Here is a 17,831-nt window from a genome sequence, read left to right on the forward strand (position 1 = left end):
AGAGATTGAATGGAGATTGAATGGAAAGAGGAGGCGAGTCGCGTCGAGCGTAATCGCGAATCGTTATATTATTAGCGAAGGTCGAGAGACTTGGCTGTGAGGGACACGGTGTCGAAATTTAAACTCGAGGACGACGCAAGGATGGAGCGTCCTCGTCAATTACCTTGATTCCACTGAGGCGGATTAGAATTTCTAAACGCGGGGATCTCTCGTCGCGAACCAGTCGTTCGCAAACAAGCCGGGTTGACGATGCGGGAAAGGTGTCGGTTAATTGCGTTAAATCGCACGTTTCTCTCGATAATTTTCGTACAAAATACTTGTGTTATTGAAATATTGGCCAGCATACAAGGATAGCGACAGCCGCCGAGCAACGATAATTAACGCTCTCCCAAATGTAGGTGAAATAATCTCCATCTAACGGAACAAACAATACTTTCTTCCAGTAAGATTTCGTTCTTACTACCCTGATATTCATCGAAAAAAAAGCAACGAGCATTCCTAAGAAATTTTATCTTTATACGTACGAGGGAACGCGCCGATCGAGCTGAATAAACGTATGGAAAGTCCGAATACGAGCCTAGCCAAAGTTTGTATACACTTTCCCGATTTCGGAGCGTCGAGGGAACTAATTACTCGTTGGAAGGAAGAGCAGCGGCGATGGTATGTATAATAATTGAGAGGAGAATTGGAGGCGAGAGAAGAAGTGGAAGAGTGGCATCTGGCCCGATGTAGGTAAAGTTTCTAATGCGAGGTACCGGTGAGGTACAGTGCACGCGCGTTGTACACATATATATATATGTATATGTACACACACCGTTGGGACAAAACCACTTCCACCTCCGTGGAAAGAAGTAAACTAGTGCATCCCGGTGCGGCGTGCACGCAACCACGATCCAAGAGAGTATTTTCAGGGGTTAACGAACTCGCGGCGGACATCTCTCGAGCAAGCCGTGTCATACTTTGCGATTCACGATCGAGCGCGATCACAACAGAAGGGAAATCGACTGCTATTTTTCTTCCCCGATTCCGATCCCGCCGACCGATCGATTCTAATTCGCGCTCCGCGTTCGAAAGTCATCGCCATCTCTTCTTTTTTCTTTTTCCAACCTTTTACTTTTCTCCCCTGACCGTTCGTATACACGAACGTTGTATCATCATCGAACGTCGAGAAAACTTTCCTATCCTATCTGTTAAACGGTGCGTAGTGTTTTGGAGGAATCGCGAGCGAGTGAGAGAGAAGAGAAAAATGGGCGATGGACGGAAGAAAAGGAGAGAAGGAAGGTGCGTGGGTTGTCCGTGACATAGATCGGAGAGCAGTGCCGCTTCCGGTGGACGCGTCCCTCTAACGATACGGCATATTGGCTTTCCGGCGGAAACGCGAGTCGGGAGGCGCGAAGGTGAAGGTAAGAAGGTAACGTCGAAGGTACGAAAACGGCGAGAAAAGTGGCGATTCATCGTTGATCACCGGCGGCTCGAGCCGACGAGCTAGCTAAGTAGTGCAAGCGTAAGAGTGCTCGATGCTAGAGGTCAGTAACCACTTGCGAACGCTCCACTCCGCTCCGTTCCGTTCCGGTTACCCGCTCAGCGCGTAACCACGGCCGATCGCTCTCCTCCTTCGCAGATTCACGAATTCCTCTTTTTCTCTTTTTCCAGTTTCCAGGAAATGGATCATCTCGAAATCCGACGAGATCCCTCGACGATATCCACGGGGACACGTTGCGTTTCGTGCATTCGAGGAATCGATTTACTTTTACCGCTTCCCCAGTCCTAGCCTCGGAGAAACCGTTCTCCTTCCTCGAAAACGATTCAGACTCGCGATAATAATAATTATACACCCTTCCGATAATCTCGTATAATCTCGATCGCGAGAACGAGAGTTGAGAAAACGCTCGTTTGCGACAACGCTCCTCCCGGAGACGATCGACATCGATCTATTCTGAACGCTTCGCTTCCCTTCGCGCATTTTAATCTGCCACGCTGCTCAGAAAACGCGCCACTACTTAGACGCGTTCTAGACTCGATGGAAATTCTCCACCGCGACGATGATGCAGCGGGATGGATCGGGGAGAAATAAACGAAGAATAACTCGAAATTCGTTCCCAATTTTTAATTTCGGCCAATAATTCGAGAGATCGATCTCCCGACGCGGGCATTCGAGAGTGCGTACATTACGTAAAAGCGGCCGATGCGAATCTTATCACCTCCTCGTTATCACCGCCGTTTCCTCTACTCTCCTTGTCTCGCGCATCCTGTCTCCCGATTTCTCTCGAGAGAAGGAGGAGGGGGATCTCGGGGAGGAGAGAATAATTCATTCACGGTCATCCTACCCGCGATTCTCGCGCGGAGGAGCTCGTTACTTTCAATCGACTTTCAAATTTACGATTGTACACCGGGGGGAGGGGTGGAGGGGAGAGGGGGAGGGAGCAGCGCGACGAGCGAAACGTATTATTCGAGGGACGAGGACCTCTTACGCAACGCATTAAAGGTCGATAAATCGACTCGGTTGTCCAGGGTCTCGTATTTCTGCCGGGCGGGGACGCGCCGGCATCGGAGACTTTAACGCCCGGAAAGACGATTCACGGTGAACGCACGCGGCGCGCTGCCTTCGCTTCTTCTTCTTCTTCTTCTTCTTCCTCTTCCTCTTCCTCTTCCTCTTCCTCCTCTTCCTCCTCCTCTTGTCCCCGTCGGTTCAAATCAATTCACAATTAACAAAAGCACGAGTAATCGAATCGTATCATCACGGACGAAAAGGATAATGGATAATGGATAATGGAGGTTAGGACGGACGGATGGATGGGTAAGGGGGAGGGAAGGGAGAGAGATAAAAGGAGAGTAAACGTCTGTAACGGTAATGAACGATAATTATCGCGGCGCGGCGAAGAAAGGAAGACGGGAAGATCGATCCGCGAGTTTTTCCATCGGCATCAACATCAGATTCCCCGTCGTTGCTCCTCGGCCGTTAAGAACGAAGCCGAAGAAACGCGAAAAGAAAACGAGTGGCGGCCGATAGCTCGGATTTCCGAAGGTCAGTAACCAGAGAGGCAAGAAACGCGGAAGAGAGGAGAGGTAGAACTGCCCGCTGGGGAGAAAAAAGAAAAGAAGAAAGAAAGAAAGAAAGAAAGAAAGAAAAAAGAAAAGGAAAAAAAACGGCACGCCGATTAAAATTACATAATTAAACCGATCTTTAGGTGGTTCGATTCTTTTCTTCTCTTCTCCTTCTTCTTCTCTTTTTTTTCTTTTTTTTCTCTTTTTTGCGTGACTCGAGACCTTCCTCGGGCTTGTCACGCTTCGAGGTTGGAACGCTTTGGAACGAATGGGAAAAAGTGAAACGTCGAGAAAAGTCTACCACACACACACACACACACACACACATGCACGCACGCACGCACGCACACGCACACTCTCTCTCTCCTCCCTTCGACGGAAGATCGACCCGAAGGAAAATTTTCGAGAGGGCACGATCGCGTCCTTCTTTCTCGACTTTCTTCCTCGAGATCCCGAGATCGAGGAATTCCCTTTTCGAAGGTCTCCCTTCGTCGTGGACGCATGGAGAGAGAGAGAGAGAGAGGCTAGAGAGGAAAAAGAGCGGGGAGGATGGAGGGAGGGATACGTGTACGCCTTGGTCCTTCGGCTTGTATTTTCGGAGGTCAGTAACCAGAAGAGAAGGAAGACACGGTTGCGAGCTCGGGCGAAGGAGGGAGACGGAAGAAGCGAGGGCCGTACGCCTGTGTACGGGCAGAAGGAGGGGAGGGGAGGCGCGTGGAGAAAAACAGTGGAGAAAGAGAGCGAGCGAATGAAAAAAGAGGGGCGAGGGGAGGAGGGGGAGGAGGAGAGAGGGAGGGTTACTCGAGGTGGCCGAGGCTAGGAAGAGAGAAGAGGAGGGAAGGATGTAGAAAGGGACAAGGGGGAACGAGAAGGAGGTAGCGTTCTCTCGTAGCGGAGGAGCGAGAACTCGGAGCGAAGCCGAGCCGAGCCGTAGCGAGGCGAGCGAAGGGGGTGGGGAAGAGTACCGTTGCTTCTGTCGATGGAGAATACCGAACCGAACGAACGAAACGTACCGCAGCACCCGTCGTCGTGGTCGTCGTCATCGGCGTCGTGGTCCTCGTTCTCGTCGTCGACGTCGTCGTCGTCGTCGTCATCGTCGTCGTCGTCGTCGTCGTCCTCCTCCTCCTCCTTCTCCTCCTCCTCTCCGCAGCTCTCGCGCAGGAACGAGAAGGCGAGGAGAATCCGAGAGGGAAGAAAGGAAGGAGAGAACGAGGAAAGAGAGAAGAAGGCGAGAGGAGGAGGAGGAGGAGGAAGAAGAAGGGACGAGAATCGAAGGAAGGAGCTTCTCTCGAACTCGCGCGTCGTTGAAGAAAGACGAAGAGGGTTGGAGGGGAGCACGCAGGTAAGGGAGCAGCAGGAAGGAGAACGGAGGATCGAGGAGGAGGGAAGAGAAGAGGGAGAGAGAAAGAGAGAGGGGGGAGGGAGAAAAGAAGTCGAGAGGAGGACTCGTGGAGCCGAGGCGAGCGGAGCACGGGCCTTCTCTTCCTTCCTCGCCACCCGTCCTCCGCCGCGCAGTCCTCCCGGCGACTCACACACCGACAAACGCGACGGTAACGTGGTTACGTTGGTGCGTACACGCGCGCGGTTCGTACACAAGGAGACACCTAGACTCACCTTACCCGCCGTACTCGTCAGTTCGAACCACGCGGCTTCGCACGGTGTACACGACCGTACGTCAAGGACGAGGCAGTCCTCTTCGCCAAAGAGCGAGGAGAGGTCCTCCGCGCGTGATTCCGATCCGCTTCTTCCGTTGGACGCGGCGTGGACCGAGCCCGCGGGAAAACAGGGATACTCAGCGACGGCGGATCCATGGGCGGCGGATCGGCCCGCACGGATCGACGTTGAACCGCGCGTCGTCGTCCATCCCTGTCTCTTTCCAGTCCTCCCTCGGCTCGAGGGGACTTCCTCTTCCGGAGTCCGCGCAATCCGGAACGCAGAGAGAGAAAAAGAGAGAAAGGGAGAGAGAGAGAGAGAGAGAGAGAGAGTGGAGAGAAGGCGGACGTGGGTGGCGGGCAAAAGCCGAGAGGGAAGAAGTCGAAGAACTCGCCAAGGAGTTTCCGAGTTTCGTCCGATCCGATCCGATCGAGAACGAGTCGATGAGATCGACTCGGGTCGCCGAGGTTTCGCGCGCACCGGTCGCTGTTGTGTGACCGCTGACGGATCGACCTGTGTCACGGCCCGAAGATATGTCAGTGACTTTGACTTGTGAACTTTGACAGTTTGCCGTGCCTTGTGTCAGGAGTTCGCCGCCTGCTCGAACGCGGGGAGACGTCCAAGGTGAGTGACGGAGAGCCCCCCTTTTCGTATTCCGATATTTCGTGCCCCGCATACCGTAACAGACGCCCCTCTATACATGTGAGTTCAATTTCACGCGTTCAATCGAACCGATCATCCGTACGATGCTTCTAATTGCTTTCTAGTAAAAGTAGGCCCTTGCCTGCCTTATTTTTTTATTGTTACCCGAAAGGAACGATTTTCTTCCGGAGAGTTCCCGAAAACGGAAAATAGTTGATAGCTCGACGTACTTTTTCTTTTTCTTTCTTTCTTTCCTTCTTTTCTTTTTCTTATATAACAGTGAATCGGGGAAAATTGTTACGAAGGAAAGTATTCGAAATGACAATCGAACGACATCTCTCGTACGATTGACGGGTTAAGAAGAACGGTAGTAGCAATAAAATAACACCCAAGAAAGCGTTACTTCGAACGACCGAGACCCTTTAGTGCGTCGAGAGTTACGTCATAGAAGGAGCTCTTCGAATACAGAAAGTGTTTCTTCACGCTCGATTCTTCGAGAGCCTTGGCCCTAACGGTACCAGGACCAAACTTAAAGGCTGAAGAAGAAGAAAAAAAGGGAACGGTAAAAGCGATAATCCTCGTTTTCGTTGCGCGTTGTTCGTTATTTCGTTTCGTAAAATTCCCGATGAACGGGATTCAACGATGACAACAAATCGATCGATCTGCGATGTTTATTTGTCACATTAAAAAAAAAAAACCGAATTATCGTCGAATTATCGTCCTTTCCAATCGAAAAATATATACTCGCTCATTATCGACCTACTGGTAAACGGATTGGATCACGTAGGAAGCGTCAAACAGCGAATAGAGAAACACCGTTAAACGCGCGTATTTCCTAATATGACATAACGGTGCACGGTTGGCCCCCCTCCTCCTCCTCCTCGTTCGAAAAATCTGTCGAACCACCGCGTGTTTCTTCGCGTTTGCGATCGTTGCTCGCTGATCCCAAGATGAACAATCATATTCCGTTTACTTTCTTCGTGAGAGAATGAAGAAGGGAAAAATGGAATAGGATAACGAGGTGGGAAAGCTAGACAACAACAGGAAAATTAACATAATGCCCTGAATTAAATGAAATTCCGTTTAAATCCGGCAGCATTCCGTCACGCAAACGGTTGGGGGAAAAAAAAAAAATATTCAACGAAAGGATAAACGAGAGAATCGATTTCTGACTCGTTATAGGATAAGTGGTTTTCGATTTTGAGAATGGCACGCTGTGGGAGAGGATAATGACGCCTGCAGGTGCCTACTAATGTGACATAACGGTATCCGCAGACCGCGGTTCGTAGCCGCGGTCATTGCAAACTCGCGTGTATGTAATCATTTTGGGGTGGGGGACGGGGGCGGTCGATTTATTGGAACGGTCGTTGCACTTTTCAAACGGGCCACTTCGCGTCGAAAGTCAAGAAGATTCAGTGTCCGAACGATTTGAAGAATCGATCCTTTTCTCTTCCTCTCTCTTTCCCGTTTTAATCATTATTATTTAAATCGAAACATCCCGTTTATTATTATTTTCTCGAATGATAAATAAACAGCTTATGCACGCGTTACGAAAATAATATATTTTTTTTCTAACAAATATATTATTACAATATATGTCGCGAAAACAAGAACAAAAGAAAGTAGAAAATAAACGTAAACAATTTTCTTAAAAAAAAAAAAAAAAAAAAAAAATTTAATCAAAATCGGAGACGATAATTCGAGTTCGAAGAAGAGATTATTCTCGACACTTCCTTCCCCCCCTCCCTACCCTTTCCCTCACCTCGAATATTTTGATCTCGTCGTAATCTAATTAGTACAAGGCAGAAGTAGCGTCGCTTTCTCCGTCTTTAAGAAGAAAAAGAAGAAGAAGGAGAAGAAGAGAAAAAAAAAAATCAAGGGTGGTCGATGACCGTGTCGTTCGTAGGCCTAGCCTAGATTCGTTCGCCGCGGGCGAGCGGCGAGGCTGAAAGTACCGTAGCGCCATTTTCCATGCAAAAATTGCGCTTGTCCTGCGATTTCGCGATAATACATACGCCGAACCGTAAAGTATTACGCGCTACCGTAACGATGACCGTCCGGTGTATGTATACACGGTGTCCCGTTTCACGCGCTCCTCTTTATTAATTATCGCGCGTTGACACGTTTACCGTAAAAGAACAACTTTCCAATTAAATTATCTTCTATCCGCGTGAACAATCGGCCCGTTTCGAGTGTTTCGAAAATCTTTCTCTCTCCTCCCGACTCGATCGATCCTCTCGAATCGATAAGATTCAATGTCCAGCACCAAGTTTCCTTCGAATTCCTTAAATTTCCCTGCTGCCTGGTCGAGGAAGGGCAGAGGAGGTGGGAGGGGGGGCCTCGTTATCAAACAGCGAATTTATCGCGATTATCAACGTCATTATTTTTATCGCCTGCGTGGTTAATATTATCGAGAAGAAGGTGCGTAAGGACCGGTTAAACGCGAGATGCGCGCGAGTCTGCGTGGATGCGCCCCGCTATAAAGCCCATTATACTCACTTCCTCATTCTCACTTACCCTGTTCTCCGCAAGAATTTACCGCGATAAAGTTGGCGGCGGCAGCGGCGCGTAAATCTTCAATAAAAATATCGTAAAACTCCTCCGTTCCCGCCGGATTCCAAGGTCAACCGGGGGAGGAGGGGGGAGAAAGAAAGAAAGAAAGAAAGGAAGGAAGAAAAAGGGGGAAGAAGAAGAAGAAGAAAAAATAAACACGTTCGTATTCCGGTGGAAACGTCATTAACACGAAGCCCGATGCCGCCAACACTTGCGCCTCTGTTCTTGCGCCAATGTTCATTCTGAAATCGTTTTATCGCGAGATTGTTGGGGTGGGAGGAAGGGAGGGAGGGAGAGGGGGAAGAAAAATGATCGTTACCTCGTGACCATGCTCGAAAAACCCTCAGAGTATCACGGATCTCTGGTGTGGAGGCACGTATGATGCACCGGGTGGCTGTTTTCGAGCGTGAAACCCGCGAACGTGAATGGCGAGCGTATACGCGCGAAGCACAAGGGGGGTCTTGAGTGGGTCTAGCGCCAAGAGCCAATAACCGCCCTACATCGCGCTTTATCATTATCGTTGAGGGAAAACGTTGTTCGAGTCGATGTTGAAAGAGATTCTGACCCGGTATCCGGAAATCGACTGACGAAAATGACGAAAATCGAAAAGTATTATCGAGAACGTATCGATGTAGAAAAATGGAAGAGATGGACTATTTTTAAAAACTCCCTCTTACGATCAGATGAATGGTGGAAAGTAGGAAGGAATAAAAAAAAGAGAAGGAAAAAGGAAAAAGAAAGAATCGTTGCCTGATCGATCGAATCGATCGTCATTGAGAAGTAAATAAACGTGGCAAAAATGAGTGGAATGGTTGGATGATCGAGTGGAGAAGGCCGAAGTATGACGAGGAATGGCGAGGCACGTATAAGCCACGTACCGGGTGTTCGCATCGCGCAGAAGCGCGTCTGGTTAAAGAGAAGGAGGAAGGCTCGAGCTTGCACGTATATAGGAGGCTCGCGAGCCGAGCACCGGGAGTCAATGACCGTTCTACATTGACGCGTTGCGCCGGCCCGAGTGCCGGCTGAGTTGAGTAAAGTCACGGCCAGCCATCAGCCGTGAGATTCCCTCCCTTCGCTTCACTTTGCTTGCGCTATAGCCTTGCTCTACCTGTCGACAGCCCCGAGCTACTCTTGAGCACGATCAAAACACACTTTTCCCACAACGCGCAACTTCCGTTTTCATCACTTTTCCGTTCCATTTTCTCTTTTCTCTTCCTCGAGCGCGTCGTTTGAAATTTTTTTAACACATAATTCATCTATCGATTTAGATTTAATATCCTGTCCCCCCCCCCCTTTCCTCCGCCTCGTTAAAAAAAAAAGATTCGAATACCGACGTATCTCGGTTATATTATTATACTTGCACATTATTATCGAGTTTCGAAAGTTTTGCTGATTTTCAAAAAATTACAAATTTTTAAAATCTGATTTATTTATTTATTTCGTCGAGTTCACGCTCACCTCGCTCGATCCCTCGAATTCAATTTAAATCGTCGGTGGCGAGCACGTTGAAGATTATAGTTTACATCCAAAAAGGAAAAGGACGAAATGGTTGCGTGGTCTGAAACGCGGCAGCTGATGGGCTATCTCGAAAGAGTGTAAAACAGGAAGTTGTTCGATAGGAAGGTGTACGAACAACGCTCGATCGTGAACAAATTCGACGCGGTCTCGATACGATTTTATGTACTTCCTGGATCACTTTTTCCCAATGTCCACCGGGTAATTACGTATCGAGGTTAAATTTAGCGTTCAAGGCTGACCTATCCTTTACTCTCTCCACGGCAATAAACGCAGTTTACTATCGTCGCGATACCGGAGGAAGGTACACTTACCTAGAAAATATACCACGTAAAATTTCCATTTTCTCGAGTACCCGTGAACGACTTTGAATAAGCAACAACTAGCTAGCTAGAAGAACGATTGCCGTTGGAGCAAGTATGCCGATTTGCAATTCAAAACGGTCGCGCAGTTAACTTCTAATTTCTTCTTAATACCACGAACGATTTATCACCAGGATTTTCGCAGCATCCTTTCCTTTCTTTCTCTTTCTCTTTCTCTTTCTCTTTTCCCTCTCGTTGAAGAAATCTCGGAGGGGAAAAAGTTGAAAAATCGGACAATTTCGATAAATTTCGTCCTTGATTAATCGAACGATCGTTCGGTGAAACGAAGGGAAATTATTTCGTTTCATCCGGCTCGAAGCGCGATTAAACCGGTAATATGCAGAGGCGAGGAGCGAGCGAGCGAGCGAGCGAGCAGTCGGTCGGTCGAGCGCACTCGTTCGTTATATAAGGTGAAAGGGCGACTGACATTGACATTGAAGTTCGTGCTATTCAATGCGGAAACGGACAAACTCCGTTATTTAATCTCTTTCACAACGATTACGAGGAACGCTTTATCGGCCAGAGGTATCGACCGGAAGCGCAAATGCGCGTTACGTGTTCCATCGAACGAGCCCGACTGCGGTCCTCGCCACGCGTAACAAAATATCATTTTTTTTCCTCACGATCTTATCGAAACATCCGTTAACGAGTAATACCTCTCTCCCTCCACCCTTTCCACCGCGTATTGATCTCACGTTTGCGCGTGAAACGGTCGATACGAATCGTTTCGTCGAATAATTCCTTTTTCGAAAAATTCGTTTAATCAAGGTGTCGGGGCCCTCCCCCTCTCGAGAGAGGTAGAAGCTCCTGGAACGAGATATAGGAGTGTATGCCTGACCTGCCTTACGCCACGCGAGTCGAGCACAATACCCCCGAATAACCGACGCTCTTATCTGGCTACGACAATTTCTCCGGCGTCGTGCCGCAGGTCGGTGACGTGCACAACTCGGTTGTATCAGGGTCGTCATCCAAGATCCGGATGCTAATAATTTCCCCTGCGTGTTCCTTCCTCCTTTCTCTCTTTCGTTCTTTTTCTTTGATTCGTTCGCTACGTACACAACCCGATATAATATAAATTCCATAGCGATTATATATATATATATGTATCCCCAGAGGAGAGGAGGGGAGGGTCCCCGCCCTCTGGATTTTCACTTTTCAAAAGTGGATTTTACGCGAACCGTGAAGAAATTCATTGTCGTCGGGGAACAGGGACGGGAGAAAGAGCGATTCACGAGCGTTGGTCCTTTGTGCCTTCGGTTGAAAAGCGGCGAACGAGGCCCGCGACCGTGTACGCACGTGGAACAACAATTCGTTTCGTTGCGGGGCGCGCAAATGTTCCACCGGCGCGAGTTCCTTTCGCGAAATAGGTTACATGGACAAAGGAGGAGCGAAAAGACCGCAGGAATGCGGAGGGAAATTTTCGAAACGGTACAACCGTGTTCCTCCTCGCTTCCCAATGCGCAAACTGATTGCCCGTTCGTTTGCTTTTTACCGTGGCAAAGCGAATAGCGAACGCGAGAACGTTTCTTCGAGCGGTCAGCTTTTCTCTCTTAGCCTCCTTTATTATTACGTTTATGTTTTTCTTTTCTTTTTCTTTTTTCCTCCCCTTCCCCCTCTTTTGTTGCTCTATTGCCACGATTTTGAGAAAACCGAGTCTCGGTTTGGAAGAAGGAAGAAATGCGGGCGGAGAATTAATCTCGTGCGAGCAAGGACACCGTTACGCAGTCCATTTTGTAACAAGATGTGCGGGCCCGCTGCGATTTCTGCTATTACAAAATGGGTTGTCGCGGTACGACGAGTGGCAAGTTCATCGACCGTGCAGGAAAATGAAAATCCGCCTTTCCTTCGCTGGAAATCGGGCACACGGCAAAAGGGAATCGAACACGCGCCGAACACCAACATTTCGTTCGTTCCTTCGTTCCGAAGCGTTTCGTTTCGAAGATAAATGTCCACTTCTATGCGCGTTTGACGGCTCGTCGCCGAGTCGGTTCGAGGTGAAAGAATGGAAACTGAGCGTAAATTGTCTTTGAGGAAACAATGCCGACAGCCTCGAAGTGTGCTATTACAAAATGGGTTATGCAGCGCGCGAAGAGAGTCAAGTTCAATAACCGACGAGAATGGAAACCTGCGACCTAGTACAAATTCATTTCACTCGTGCGCGTAAAAATCTCGCCGATTTCTTTCTCCGCTCTGACAATTCTCCAAGGATCTCGCCAACGATGGATGGATCGAGAGAGAGAGAGAAAACAACAAATTTTTCCTCGCGCATCCTCGTGAATAAAAAATTTTCGCGAAATTTGTTGTTTACCCGAAGGAAATCTCCGGCTTGGATACCGAGATAAATCGTCCGAGGCGAAACGACAGCTGTATTAAACGCGAGCGATCAAGCGTACACGTGAATTTGGGAAAAGGATAGCGGTGCGCCACGGTTCGAAGTGTGCTATTACAAAATGGGTTATGCAGCGCGCAAAGAGAGTCGGGTTCAACAACCGACGAGAACGGTGAACCGAGGCGCGCAGGCCGGTAGCGAAAATGATATAGCGGTCGTCCGTGACTCCACGGCGTACGTAGAGGAGGTCCTCGGCCGAGAACAGAAAGAACAGAAAGAGAGGGCAGACCGGCGAGCCAGCCGGTCGACCTCCACCACTGCCGTAGTCTGCCGATCACGTGTCCCCATTGAAAGCTGGCTGGCCACGTACGGCCTGACGTCGATCACAACTACTCGAGAGCGGCGCTCTGCCTTGGCGCGCCACGTTGCTTCCAGCGCGGCCGACCAGCCATCGTCCGTTTCCACTTGTACTTTTGCGAAACGATACGCGCTGCTATGCCGTCGGACCACTTTTAAACCTCTACTTCGTTCCTATTTGGGTCACGGAGCTCGACCATCTTTTCCTTATTTATATAAATACAAATATCCGACATTTTTCGCGCAACATTTTTCTTTTTCCTTTTTCCTTCTTTTCCTTTCCTTTTATTCTCGATGAATAACGAATCTTAATCTCTTCGGGGATAGCGCAGGACGTCAAAGACGCGCGTTACGACAGTTTCCTGGAAGAAGAAGTTCAACGAAAGTTTCTTCGTTTCGAAATGCGGCTCTTTTAAACGAGATCGATTAAAATTTTTACGACACTTTTCATCCTTGTAAAGAGAGGAAACGGAGTAATGAAAGAAGAGGGGAAGATACGAGTTTCGAACGGCACGGTTCAGCCAAGAGGAAAAATTGGCTTTGGTCACGGTCCGTTCGTGACTTCATCGAGGACGAGGAACAGGAGAGCAACGAGCACCGTTCGACCATCCAGAGTTGTCCCGTCCGATCGATCGATGGAAAGAATACTTGGAATTCAGGGCCGTCTACGTCGCTCGCGATTAATCACGATCGGCTCGGCGTAACGCCCGCATCCCCTCCCTCCCCTCGATACGAGGAGAAGACGAAACTCTCAAGGTTCAACGAATTCCGTTCCTTCGACTCTTCGAGGCGTTGTTGATGAGGAGGTGTTGTTGCGAACGTGTTGAAACGCAGACCTGTTCGCCCGATGTCTCTGACCCGGCAGCCTCGATTCATCTCTTCACCTTTGGGTTACATAAGAATCGCGGAGAACGTTACCATTCGTCACCATTAATCCATCCCGACATTTACAACCGAATTGTCGATCGCGACAACTAGTTGTCCGCGACTTTCGTTTTTGGACTGACCCCTTTCCTCCATCCAACTCGTTCTTTTCTATTTTCGAGAATACGAAAGAAAAAATGGTAAAAATAGCGACGATAACGAGACGACGTAACGAAAATAATAAGTGGAGGAAAAGAGGAGATAAAGCTGAGAGAGAGAGAGAGAGATAAGGGGGGAAAAAATCGCGGCAGGCCGAAGACCTACCGAAAACGAATTCGGTTTTACTTTTGGCCTCGCCTTCGTCGGCCGTGCAACGGTGCTTTTACGCACCTGTACACGCATAGAGCCGTGCATAGTGGCCCACGTGTAAACGTCTTCACGTATTCATGGTTTTACGACCGTTTGGTAGTCGTAGCTGTGTACCGGTACCTCGGTGTACACAAGCCTATGTACAGTTAGGCGAGTGACGCGGTTTGGTTTCGACGTCGGTACGTGGCGATATGCAGGGGCGGCGGATGCAGGTAAGCCTCTCGATGCCTCGTAGCGGCTAATTTTTCTTCTTTTTCGTCTTCCTCCTCCTCTTCTCCTCCTCTCGATTTATAATCTTCGATTTCGGGGGTTATTGGGGTCCTCGACAAACGAGTAAGAGAAAAATCGCGAGGAAAAAGGAAGAGAAAGAGAGGAAAACGAGGGAGAGGCGAGGCGCGAAGGAAAGCGCGTGGATTGGCCGGAGGTAAGGAAGGTGTAGGAAACTTGGCTGGCTCGTTTAGGAAGATTTTCGCGCATGGCTGGGAGCACGATGCGTTCATAAAGTTCGTTCACCGCCGTCGAACACTGTCTCCGTCCGTCTATCCGTCCCTGTCTGCGGATCCGCGTGTGTACATGTGTGCACGCGTTGCGTATAGAATATAGGCGCAAAAGGGGGTCCCCTATGGGGGTATCGGAACCTCGTTACTCAGCGCACCATGCCTATAGCGATGGTCCAAGTCCAAGTCCAAGTAGACCTCCAAGTGGGACAATGACCGGCAGAGACCTTCTTTCAGATCCGTGGCGAGAGAGAATGGAAGGTGGCGGTGAACGAGGAGAAAGAAGGACGGAGCGAGGCAGCGCGTAGAGGAGAGAAAGGGGAGGGGCAATCGCGAACTCACTTCGCTAATTCACTTGCTCGTTGCTTTTCCGGTTTACATTTTGCTACCAGCCGGAGAGTACGTCGGCCTTTAAACGGACGACGACGACGACGAGGACGACGACGGCGGCGGCGGCGGCGGCGAGGCCAGGTTGAGAAACGCGGCGGGAAACGGGACTTTGGATTTTCGCCCAATTTTCGGATCGAACCCTCGCTCGAACGAACCCAGCCCCTCGATCGAGCAATCGACAGCCGCTATCCTCGATTCGAGAGAATTTTTATCGGTCGAGTCCGCCCCGATTTTCGAAATAAATCTGCACCACGAGCGAATTGTTTTTAGATAGCGGAGCTTGGGTGTATCTCGGTGAGATGATTATGAAAATTCGAAGGGGGGATAAGGGGAAAAGAGAGCGTCCGGAGGAGAGGAATCAAGTTCGCTGGAAGATCAGTGGAGTAAGAGAGCAGTTTCTAGAAAAAGCTCGAACGCAACATGTCCCGGTTCAAAGCCTTCCAAGGGTCATCGACCCCCCGCAGACTCGGCAAACCGTCGACCTTCTTACAAACGTCCAGACCTTTCTTAACCATCGGGAACATCGAATGAATATTTGATAGTCCGCGGCCGGCCGGGCCTCTGACCTTCGAAATTCGGCAGCTTTTACCGTAATTGGTCCGCCGATTAAAGCCATCGTCTCGAATCTCTCGGATCTTTAACGGCTCGACTTTGACGCGATAGACAAGCTTTTTCCGAGGAATGATCCGAAAGAAAGGAAGAAATTTTCTTCCACGAGTGAAGAGAAAAGAGAAGGAGAGAGGATAAAAATTTGTAAGAAGATCGAAAAAACACAAGAGTGGTGAGTCAACGATATTTCATTCTAGACGAATTTCAACCCGTTATTCCTGGAAATCCGCGTGTGTGTGTACACGGAATCAACGTGATAAACACAGACACACATATATATATATAAATATATATAAATATATATATATATGCCCGTATGGCCCGTTATTCTCTAAAGTAACAGTTACGAGCGTAGTACGAGAGTCCAAGTATCGCGCGGTGCGTGGAATAGGTTCGATTCGAATGGATTCCATGGAAACGGCATTTCCGGTTCACATTCGGTTTTCTATTCGTGGCCGCTATTACGCGTCTGATTAGAAACTTGCCAGCCATCGAGACAACATTGCGCTTCCGCCATTCATTTTACGAGGACAAAGGATCGAGAACCTTCGGTTTCCCTTTCAACCGCGATTCAAAAGGTACGACCTGGCGTCGTAACACCAATATTACGCCTATTATATTTCGATATTTAATACCCGTCTCGAAAAGAAAATTAGAATCGAAGAGTAGACTTTTTCTCTCGTCGAATTTGTCGACGAAAGAAAAATTGGGGGACTGAACGACCGATATACGTGGAAAACGATTACCCTCGATTCCCTCTGTTTTCCTCTTAGACGCGTTAAAAGAGACGAGCTATTCCGAAATCGGCCGATCTGTATCTGATTCTTCGCAAGAAGCGGTCGAACCGAAGGAAATTAATATATCTGGTACAGTCGTTCCTCCGAGGAGGGAAAAGATCGACGACCCGGGGAACGTATCTGGGTTAGTAGTCGTCGGCGATTCACGCGGAAACTTCTTTCGCTAGGAGGGCACTGCGTGGAAATTCGCAAGGTGGCTTCTCCCTCCCTCTCCATCTCCCTCTCTCTCTCTCTATTCCTCCCTCTCCCTCTCCCTCCCTCTCTTTCTCTCTTTACTCTCGTCTCTGCTCCTCGAAAAGTGAAATTTCACGCGAGCCGTGGCCCCGCTGACGAAATTTCGTCGTCGCACGAATACACCGGGTAAGGTCAATGCCCTCGCCCACATACCGGCACGAGTCACTCTCAGACCTCGTGTCGCGAAACTGTTCCGCCGAGATCGAGCCTCGATCATCGACAAAACAATCCCGACTCTCCTCCGATCTTTTTATTTTCACCCGTAAGAAGAAGAGGAGGAAGAAGAAGAAGAAGAAGAGAAAATCGACACGGTTACGATTACGTTTAGAAAATCGTTGCTCGAAACGTTTGGTCGTTGTTTCAGGAATTTGGACGAATTTGGATCGTCCTCGAATTTTAGAAAAGCGTTAGGCGGCGGATGGAAAAGCAGGCCGCCGCGCAAAATTACGCACGCGTGACACGGGATTGAGACGCAGGAATGAAACAGCAATTATTTTATTCCTGTTTGTAAAAGAAGGGGGAGGGGAGGGAATCGCGACGATTCGGGACGGGCGTGAAACAGGGACAATGCGCGGCCAGGTCCGATAAAGCGCTATTACTGCCATAAATTTAATTCCGCCGGTACGAGGCATTTCCACAGAATTACGAATAAATCACATCTGGCACGATATTCTATTAATTTCAGGAACAGTGCCAAGTGAATTATTGCCAGTCGATACACTGCAATGGCTCATCCTCGGGCCCGCTAAATATTTTTCCCTCCCCAGATTCATTGAGTACGAGTTTGTAGAAAATCTCCATACCATCCCCTCCCATCCGACGACCCGCTCCGATAAACTTATTCCCTTCCCCTCCTCGCACCGTTCTCCTATCTGTGCTCGCGATCCTTTGATCGACTCCACCGGTGTTTATTCCGCGACGTCGTACACTTTTCACTTGTACGTTTTCGAGGATGTGGAGAAGGTGAATGGCGAAGAGAAACGATGCTTGCTATTATCTCTCTCTCCCACCCTCGAGAATCCTTCGCGCGCGTGCTCGATTTCGTTCGCGTAACCTTGCGGAAGGAATCAGGACCGGTCTTCGAGATTAGAATCCAAGAAGAAGAAGAAGAAGGTCGACGACCCTGTTCTGCTCGTCCTATTCTACCAGAAGTATCGATGATCGCCGAGTTGCTTCGCGATTATGAGAAAAAATAATGACGCATCGCAAAGCGATGTTGGGGATTATCGATTTCGAACATGGTCCGTAATTTGGGACTATATATATGTATATATATCATGGGTATCTCGAAAAGTCAGCAATCACGGCGCGAGTAATAGGAAAATCGATGGAAGAGGCGCGAACTTGGAAGAGACGGGTCGATAATAAAACGAGAATCTTGGATCGGATCGATTTGGGCCGATTTACATTCATGCGGCTCGAACGTGATCAGCGTGTATGCAGCGAGCCGTGAATGGGGAGAGGAGGGTGGGGGAGCGTGGGTAAAGTGTGTGGCGCTGGGGTTAAATGCACGTCCCCGTGAAGGGGTTGGCAGAGGACAACGGACCGGTGGAGAGGCCGGTGCGAGAGGGACGCACCGTGGAAAAAGCACATGCTCAAAGGAGGTGTAAACAAG

At 49.1% G+C, this 17,831-nt stretch overlaps 2 protein-coding genes across 7 annotated transcripts in view; one reads left to right on the forward strand and one right to left on the reverse strand.

Annotated features, from left to right (window-relative positions):
• LOC107999521 (protein FAM76A) overlaps positions 1-17,831 on the reverse strand; it is a 47,334-nt gene that overhangs the window by 10,369 nt on the left and 19,134 nt on the right. The gene's annotated exons all lie outside the window — the stretch shown is intronic.
• LOC107999482 (uncharacterized) overlaps positions 4,245-17,831 on the forward strand; it is a 28,886-nt gene continuing 15,299 nt past the window's right edge. Inside the window, exon 1 of one of the 4 annotated variants that reach the window (XM_062080174.1) lies at positions 4,245-4,387. The gene's annotated coding sequence lies outside the window, so the exon portion shown is untranslated. Of the gene's footprint in view, positions 4,388-4,675; positions 5,323-8,202; positions 15,358-17,831 lie in introns of those variants that run through there. The other 3 variants (XM_062080172.1, XM_062080175.1, XM_062080176.1) reach the window with 3 other exon arrangements.

Source organism: Apis cerana, linkage group LG10 (genome assembly GCF_029169275.1).
Source record: "Apis cerana isolate GH-2021 linkage group LG10, AcerK_1.0, whole genome shotgun sequence".
Lineage (NCBI taxonomy): Eukaryota > Metazoa > Arthropoda > Insecta > Hymenoptera > Apidae > Apis > Apis cerana.